The 9,853-nt window shown below is 41.2% G+C and overlaps 1 non-coding gene across 1 annotated transcript; it reads left to right on the plus strand.

Moving 5' to 3' along the window:
- The first annotated feature begins 206 nt into the window (after window positions 1-206).
- On the plus strand, window positions 207-313 carry LOC112780579 (small nucleolar RNA R71). Its single transcript, XR_003191405.1, has one exon. It is a non-coding gene; the product is annotated as a small nucleolar RNA R71 (small nucleolar RNA).
- Window positions 314-9,853: the final 9,540 nt, after the last annotated feature.

Raw genomic sequence — 9,853 nt, forward strand, 5'->3', positions numbered from 1 at the left:
CCACATTGTTTAGCTCCATCACTCCTCTAGTGTTGCCTCTTTCAGAAGCATAGAAGTAGTTATTCTTAGCTACAGTCTCAATGACATCTATGGATTTTTCAATGCTCTTCTTCTTGTTCAGAGATCCCCCGGATGAGTGGTCTACTGCCTTCTTCGATTCATAAGAAAGACCTTCATAGAAAATGTGCAGCTGCACCCATTCATTGAACATATCTGGTGGGCACCTTCTTGTCAGGTCCTTAAACCTCTCCCATGCTTCATATAGAGTCTCACCATCTTGCTGCTTGAAGGTTTGTACCTCAGCTCTCAACCTGTTGATCCATTGAAGAGGATAGAATCTGGCCAAGAATTTGTTCACCATATCTTCCCAGGTTGCTAAACTCTCCTTTGGGAAGGATTCCAGCCATTTAGATACCTTGTCCTTGAGTGAGAAAGGGAACAGAAGTAGTCTATAGGTGTCAGGATGAACACCATTAGACTTCACAGTATCACATATCCTCAGGAAGGTGGTTAGATGTTGATTGGGGTCTTCTTGGACACTCCCTCCGAATGAACAATTGCTCTGAATAAGGGTGATGAGCTGTGGCTTTAGTTCAAAGTTGTTGGCATGTATGGTTGGCCTTTGGATGCTACTTCCGTAATTTCCTGGGTTTGGATTGATGTACGAACCAAGAACCCTTCTCTCTTTCCCAGCCTGATGTGCTGGACCTTCTCTGCCATGGTTGTGAGCCTCTTCTTCATGATGGTTCTCCATATTTTCATCCATGTTTGGTTCAAAATACTCCTCCTCTTCCTCAGCACCAACTACTCTCTTTTCTCTTGCTTCCCTTCTTAATCTAAGGAACGTCATCTCAGGTTCAGAATCAAAGGAAGTTGAAGCCCCACTTCTTCTCCCTGTCATACAACCAACAAGGCACAAGCAAGGAAATAGATGCAGAAAGTATTTCTGTTAGAATTGCTGTTAGTGTGAGTGATGCAATATATCAAACAGTTAGTGGGTTAGTGGACTGAATTGTAAACAACTAAAAAAAGTAGGGTAAAGGGGAGAAAATAACTAAACTGAAAGTAAATAGCTCAAACAGAATTTTAAATCAAACAAAAGAAAAATGCTCAATCTAGTTATCCTCCAATTTAATCATTGTTGATACAAAATCAATCCCCGGCAACGGCGCCATAAATTTGATGCATGGAAACTTGTCTCTCAACAATTTTCCTTCGGCAAGTATACCGAATTGTCGTCAAGTAAAAACTCACAATAGAGTGAGGTCGAATCCCACAGGGATTGATTGGTCAAGCAACTTTAATTAGAGGAATGTTCTAGTTGAACTAAGCAGAATTAGATTTGAGATTTACAGAAAATTAAATGGCGGGAAAGTAAATAGCAGAAAACGTAAATGCTGGAAATAAAGAGCTAAATGTAAATAGCCGAAAGTAAATTGCAGAATCTTAAATGGGAATGGGGAAGATGCTCATAAAAGTAGATTGCAGAATCTATAGAGAATGGGAAAGATCAGAAATGGGGAATTCATTGGGCTTAGGAGATGTTGCATTCTTCGGATCAAGTACATTTTCATCTCTTCCTCAATCAATGCATTCATTGATCTCCTTGGCAATCTTAAGTGATCGAATTCCAATTTCTTGGTAATTCAATCTCTCAAATCTTGATCAATAACCAATTCCTTGGTCAATTGCTCATGAGAAGAGATGAAGTATGGTCACTAATTATACCACATGTATTTCCAAATCAAAGTGTTGTAGGATTATATGTCACTATATCCATCCAAACCCCAATTTGGTCCAACATGAGAAAGCATTTCTAGCATGATCTCTTCATTCCTCTTCCAAAGTTCCGAAGAGATCCAAGTATGAATAGCTTCTTTTCCAAGATTGAAAGCTTTCTAGTAAAATCAAGAGAAAAGATAGAAGAAGAATAATGAAAACTAATATTGATCCATCAAATTACAACAGAGCTCCCTAACCCAATGAAAGGGGTTTAGTTGTTCATAGCTCTGGGAATGAAAAGTATAGATGGAGAGTACATTCTGAGAATTAAACTATAAGTTGCAGAGAAAGTAAAATACAGAGAGTAGTTCTTCAATTTTCCAACCCCCTATTTGATTCAAAACTACCCCTATATATACTACTCTTCTGATCTTCTAGTTGGTTCTTCAAATCTTGGATATGGGCCTTTGGACCTTGAGTTTGAAGCAGTTATCCTCTTCAGTGGGCTTAGCTTTACTTGCAGAGAGAAAGTATGAAGTAGGCAGGGACTTTTAGTTTAGGACGTTAGTGGCGTTAACGTTAAGTGAAAAGTGTGGGTTCGAGAACGTTAGTGGCAGTCACCTTTTTCACTAACGTTCCTAACCCAAGGGTGATCCATGTTAACTTCAACGTTAGTGGCACCAACGTGAGCACTAACGTTGCCTCTTGATCCTTCGCACACGTTATTGGGACTTACCTTTTCCAATAACGTTGAGAATCCTCCCTTCCCTACGTTAGAGTTCACGTTAGTGTGGCTAACGTGACATTTAACGTAGGCTTGCCAAATCTTCGAAAATGTTAGTGACACTTACCTTTGTCACTAATGTTTCAAAACGCCCCTTCTTTCCACGTTAGAGTTCACGTTAACTAGGTTAACGTGGCTTCTAACGTGGTGGTGATAGCCATCTCAAACGTTAGTGACAAAAGTGACTGTCACTAACGTTGGCTCATCATTTTTTCATCCACGTTAGCTTCCACGTTAACTAAGTTAACGTGGGAGTTAACGTTGCTCATAGTGGCTCATTCCAACGTTAGTGACAAAGGTGAGTGTCACTAACGTTGGCGATTCTTGCTCCCTCCACGTTAGCTTCCACGTTAACTAAGTTAACGTGGCAACTAACATGGCTCAAAGTGGCTTAGTCCAACGTTAGTGACAAAGGTGAGTGTCACTAACGTTGGCCATTATTTTGCTTCCCTACGTTAGAGTCCATGTTAACTGAGTTAACGTGGCTCTTAACGTGGCCAATATGAGCTTGGTCCAACGTTAGTGACAAAGGTGAGTGTCACTAATGTTGGCTTAATTTCCTTCTTCCACGTTAGAGTTCACGTTAACTTAGTTAACGTGACTCTTAACGTGGGCTATGATGGCTTCGAGGACGTTATTGGCGATTACTTTTCTCATTAACGTTGCAAGCTAGCTCCCATCCCACGTTAGTGGTTACGTTAGTTAGACTAACGTGGCTGCTAACGTGGTTCTTCCTTGTTTCCTTTGTCCTGAAATCAATCAATAGAGTGCATCAAAGTTCTAATTCAAATCATGAGACATGCATCATCCAGTTTGTTATACAATTCTTGCATAATTCTCATGAAATCATGTAAAGTGCACAATGTTTGCTTGAATCAAGATGTAAGTAAAATTCTATCCAAAACTTGCTTATTTCCTAAGAAAATGCATGAAACTACCCTAAAACAGTAAAGAAAAGGTCAGTGAAACTGGCCAAAATGCCCTGGCATCACAACACCAAACTTAAAGCTTGCTTGTCCCTAAGCAAGTACTGGAACAAGAGAATGATGAATGAAATGAAAAGATGAATGAATCATTATTGTGGAAGTCATGTTCTTGGTTTTATGGGGTTTCATGCATAGCAACTTAGGTTCATTCCTTCACTGGCCTTCAGACCTTTATCATGTCCTGGAATACTCACTTGATTGCACCCTATGAAACTTTTATTCATTGATCCTTTTTGTCATTTCAGGGCTTATTTGTGTTCTTAGACTAGGTGCTCTGTGAGGGGGCAACTCTTTAAGATAAGCTTTCAGCCAGCACTTCCGAACCAGTTGGTTCAAGGTGCTAGGTGTTAAGACACCCCTAAGGACTTACTCCCTCAAGTCTATTTCCCCCATACATACACACCACAGGCACATGGTTTGTTATTTCCTTTTCTTGAGACCTTGGTGTCCAGCACCTCTCTGGGTTACTAAGTGCTCTGTAGCAACAGTTACTCTTGATAGTGGACTTTCAGCTGATAATCCTGGGTTAGTTAACCCAAGTTACCAAGTGATAAGGCACCCCTGAGAGCTTATTCATCCAAGTAAATCCCTTACACAGGAGCACCACAGACACATACCTCAAGATTCAAACCCTTGGTGCCTAGCCTTATTTCTTACTCTTTTCCTTTTATTTCTCAACTTTCATTTTCTCTTTCCCTTTTTCTTATTAGGATCTTGTTATTTAGCTAGTCTCATGGGGTGTGTTTCAAGCATATGATTCCGGATAGATAGTTGCCTTCCCACCTTATTGGTGAACTAACTTAGCTAATCTATTACCATACCATAAACTTAGGAACTTACTCCACAATATGAACTCCACTCTGGTCTTTTATAACAAACATTCTCTTTTTATTTGGCTTAAAAAGGACAAGCATGCAAGTAAACAAGGTGAAGATGCAGCATTGACATTAAAACCAGCACATATATGACGAAAGCAATAAAAACAAACATTTAATTCTAATGATTTAAACTAATGAGTAACTATTAATCGAGGGCACCTTGGGACTTCCAATTTTTAGCATTTCAAGTATATGGAATTAAGTAACAATACAACGTTCGGGTGATGGTTTCTAGCTGTCCCCTTGTTGTCATCATCCATAGTTTTTGCTCCTTCACTTCCTTGGATGATGGTGCACCATTTCCTCAGGAGGTTCCTGCAAAGTTATTGGAAGTTGCTTGTTCCCAAAGCACTTGAGAAATAGTTAGCTTGCATGTATGCTTGTGAATTTCTGAACTTAATTTGGTGTGTGAACACCAAACTTAGTTCCTTGCCTAGTACAACAGATTGCATACTTGCAGAGAGCCTCATATGTTGTTATTAACTAAACTACTATTAACTAAAGACTAAACTACTGCTAAGTGGTTTCCATGATTGGTTGGAGCTAGCATTTTACCATTGGAGTGTAGTGTGATTCTAACTAATATCTTTGGTGGAACACCAAACTTAGAATTACACTTTCACTCTTGGATTGTTTTGGTGTGGAACACCAAACTTAGCTCCTCGTAATACAAGGGAAACAACTTGTGATCTTTATTGAAATGACGATGAAAAAGAAACTACCTTTGGTTGGGTTGCCTCCCAACAAAGCGCTCTTTTAGCGTCACTAGCTCGACGATTCCTCCCTTACTTGAGATGATACTTCACTTTGGGGTTTTTCCCCATGTTGCCCATATAATGTTTGAGCCTTTGTCTGTTCACAGTGAAAGTCCTCTCTGAACTTTCATCCATGATTTCTATGTGTCCATACGGCGAGACCTTTGTGACAAGAAAGGGTCCTGACCACCTTGATTTGAGTTTTCCTGGGAACAGTCTCAATTTAGAGTTGTAGAGGAGTACTTGCTGCCCCCTTGCAAAACTCCTGGGTGCCAGATGGAGGTCATGTCTTCTCTTTGCCTTTTCTTTATAAATCTTGGCATTTTCATAGGCTTGAGATCTAAATTCCTCCATCTCTTGCAGCTGCAGAATCCTCTTTGCACCAGCAGCAATGCTGTCAAAATTTAGTATCTTGAGAGCCCAGAGAGCTTTGTATTCCAGCTCTAGTGGTAAGTGACAAGCTTTCCCATACACCAGTTGATATGAGGACATTCCAAGTGGTGTTTTGAATGCTGTTCTGTATGCCCAAAGAGCATCATCCAGCTTCTTCGACCAATCCTTTCTTGATGCTCCTACAGTCTTTTCCAAAATCCTTTTTAGCTCTCTGTTAGATATCTCAGTTTGCCCACTTGTTTGGGGATGGTAAGGTGTGGCAACCTTGTGTTTTACCCCGTATCATAGGAGAAGAGCTTCTAGTGGTCTGTTACAAAAATGGCTCCCTCCATCACTGATAAGTGCTCATGGGACTCCAAACCGGCTAAAGATATTCTTCCTGAGGAAGTTCATGACCATCTTGTTATCATTTGTTGGGGTTGCAATAGCCTTTACCCACTTGGAAACGTAGTCCACTGCTACCAAAATGTACTTGTTTGAATATGAGGTTGGGAATGGTCCCATGAAATCGATTCCCCACACATCAAACAGTTCCAGTTCTAAGATGAAGTTCTGTGACATCTCATTTCTTTTGGGTAAGTTTCCAGCTCTTTGACATTCATTGCAATTCTTTGCCAGTTCTTTGGCATCCTTGAAGAGGGTGGGCCAAAAAAATCCGCTTTGCAACACCTTAGCTGCAGCTCTATCCCCTCCAAAATGGCCTCCATAGCATGAGCCGTGGCAATTCCACAGGACCTCTCGTCCCTCTTCTTCTGAAACACATCTTCTTAGGATTCCATCTGAACACTTCTTGAAGAGATATGGCTCATCCCAGACAAAATATTTTGCATCATTTATGAGCTTTCTTTTTTGATGTTTATTGATCTCTGGAGGTAAAGCCCCAGTTGCCTTGAAGTTGGCAATATCTGCAAACCATGGTGCTTTGTGAACTGTCATCAACTGTTCATCAGGGAAGAGCTCATTTACACTTGTATCATGTGTTCCACCTTTATCATGAGAAATTCTGGATAGGTGATCCGCTACCTTGTTCTCCACTCCTTTCTTGTCTCTAATTTCAATATTGAATTCCTGCAACAATAAGATCCATCTTATTAGTCTTGGTTTTGATTCTTGCTTGGCAAACAAATATTTAAGTGCTGTATGATCTGTGAAAATAATCACTTTAACACCAATGAGGTATGATCTAAACTTGTCAAATGCAAAAACTATTGCCAGCAACTCCATTTCAGTAGTGGTATAATTTCTTTGCGTGTCATTGAGGACTTTGCTAGCATAGTATATCACATAGACTAAGTTATCTTTCCTCTGTCCCAACTGCAAAATCAGATGCATCACACATCAATTCAAATGGTAAGTTCTAATCAGGTGGGGAAATGATAGAGGCAGAGGACAACCTCTGTTTCAAATTTTCGAATGTTAGCATGCATTTTTCATCGAAGACAAACGGTGTATCAGATACAAGGAGATTGCTTAAGGGCTTGGCTATCTTTGAAAAATCTTTAATAACCCTTCTGTAAAAGCCAGCATGCCCTAAAAAACTCCTAATTGCCTTGACATCACTGGGTGGAGGAAGTTTTTCAATAAGTTCCACCTTAGCTCTGTCCACCTCAATGCCTTAGTTAGAAACCTTATGGCCAAGGACTATTCCTTCAGTCACCATAAAGTGACATTTCTCCCAGTTCAAAACCAGATTGGTCTCTTGGTACCTTTTCAATACATAGGCTAGGTGATTTAAGCAACTAGGAAAGGAATCTCCGAATACCGAGAAATCATCCATAAAGACTTCAATGAATTTTTCTATCATATCCGAGAAGATAGAAAGCATGCAGCGTTGGAAAGTTGTAGGTGCATTACATAACCCAAATGGCATGCGCCTGTAAGCAAACACTCCATATGGGCAAGTGAATGAGGTTTTCTCTTGGTCTCTGGGATCAACCACTATTTGGTTATATCCTGAATAACCGTCGAGAAAACAATAATATTCGTGTCCTGCGAGTCTTTCCAACATCTGATACATGAATGGAAGGGGGAAATGATCTTTTCTTGTAGCTTCATTCAGTTTTCTATAGTCTATGCACATCCGCCATCCTGTGACGGTCCTGGTGGGGATTAGTTCGTTCTTCTCATTGGGGACTACAGTGATTCCTCCTTTTTTTGGGACGACATGCACGGGGCTGACCCAGGGGCTGTCTGAGATCGGGTAGATTATCCTTCCCTGCCATAACTTCATAACTTCTTTCTGTACTACTTCCTTCATGATTGGGTTCAGCCTCCTTTGGGATTGAATGGATGGTTTGGCGTCATCTTCCAACAGTATTTTATGCATGCATATGGCCGAACTGATTCCTTTCAGGTCAGCGAGGGTCCATCCAATGGCATCCTTATGCTTTCGCAACACTTGGAGTAATTCATCCTCTTGATCTTGGCTGAGGGATGAGTTTATGATCACTGGGTAGCTTTCATTCTCTCCTAAGTATGCATATCTGAGAGTGGGTGGCAGTGCTTTGAGTTCAAGTTTTGGTGCTTCTAACTTTTCATTCTCTTCCTTTGGTGCACCTTGTATATGAATTTCTGCTGTTGCGGCCTCTTCACTAGACGTTGATTCCTCCTCGGTCAACCCTTCAGGTTCTTCTTCTTCAAAGCTCTCCTGCACTGCATCTTCCAGTGAGTCTAACCTCATACACTCTCCCAATTGTTCTGGTGGGTAACTCATGGCCTTGAACACATTGAATATCATCTTTTCATTGTGTAATCTCAGGGTGAGGTCACCTTTTTGGACATCAATGACAGCTCCAGCAGTAGCTAAGAACGGTCTTCCCAGGATAATGGAGGCCTTGGCTTCCTTCTGCATGTCCAACACTACAAAGTCTGCTGGGAAGATGAAATCCCCCACCTTAACCAGCAAATCTTCTACTACACCATGAGGGAACTTGAACGATCGGTCTGCCAGTTGTAGGGCCATTTTTGTTGGCTTAGCCTCATCGATCTTCATTTTTCTCATCATAGCTACTAACATCAGATTTATGCTAGCTCCTAAGTCACATAGAGCTTTCTCCACTGTGATCTCCTCTATAATACAAGGGATCTGGAAGCTCCCAGGATCCTTTAATTTCTGGGGTAGCTTGTGCTGAATGATGGCACTACATTCCTCGGTTAGTATCACCATTTCGTTGTTCTTCCAACTTCTCTTTTTAGTCATCAATTCCTTCAAGAACTTGGCATAGAGCGGCATTTGCTCTATTACTTCAGCAAAGGGTATGTTGATCTGTAGTTTCTTGAAGATTTCCAAAAATCTTAAGAATTGATTGTCATCCCCCTTCTTCTTCAATTGCTAAGGGTATGGGACTCTTGGGACGTCTGGCTTCAGCATTTCTTCTTTTTTTTTTGCGGACTCGAAGTGGAAACTCGAACTCCATCTTGCTCTTCTTCCTTTTCATTTGAGCCCTTTTCTTGTGGTTTCTGGGAAGCTTCTTTCAGTTCCGTCCCACTCCTGAGGGTGATAGCCTGACACTCCTCCCTTTGGTTTGAGTCAGTATCACTGCGAGGGTTGTGGCTGGGAATTTGCTTGAATAAGTAGCCAATTTGCGTCTCAAGTTTCTTGATGGCAGCATCTTGATTCTGCATATTAGACCGCACTTCTTCTCGGAATGCCTTACTATCTTGAATCTCTTTGCATATGCCTTCAAGTAGTTTCTCAATCCTTGAGAGTCTGTCATCAGATGATGGTGAGTTAAGGTTGGAGGGATGAGAAGGGCCATTTTGGCTTTGGTATGGATGTTGAGGTGTGTTGTTAGGTGGGTGTTGATATGATCTTTGCGTGGAATGTTGGTGGGCTGCATTGTTGTTGGGGTTGTGGCGTCTCTGATCTTGGTCTTGGTCTTGTTGATTTCCCCACCCAAAGTTTGGGTGGTTCCTCCAACCAGGATTGTAGGTCTTGGAGTATGGATCATGTGCTTTCCTAGGTGAGTTTCCAATGTAGTTGGCTTGTTCTTGCTCATCCTCTGCTCTGTATTCACTCCCTCTTGGGTTGCTGATGAGGTGGTGATTGCTGCTACTTGGTTCCTCTCCATCTTCTTGGTAAGATCAGCCAGCTGCTTGGTGATAAGCTTGTTTTGGGCCAGCAGTGCATCCACATTGTTTAGCTCCATCACTCCTCTAGTGTTGCCTCTTTCAGAAGCATAGAAGTAGTTATTCTTAGCTACAGTCTCAATGACATCTATGGATTTTTCAATGGTCTTCTTCTTGTTCAGAGATCTCCCGGATGAGTGGTCTACTGCCTTCTTCGATTCATAAGAAAGACCTACATAGAAAATGTGCAGCTGCACCCATTCATTG

The sequence above is a fragment of the Arachis hypogaea genome, chromosome 19 (genome assembly GCF_003086295.3).
Source record: "Arachis hypogaea cultivar Tifrunner chromosome 19, arahy.Tifrunner.gnm2.J5K5, whole genome shotgun sequence".
NCBI lineage: Eukaryota > Viridiplantae > Streptophyta > Magnoliopsida > Fabales > Fabaceae > Arachis > Arachis hypogaea.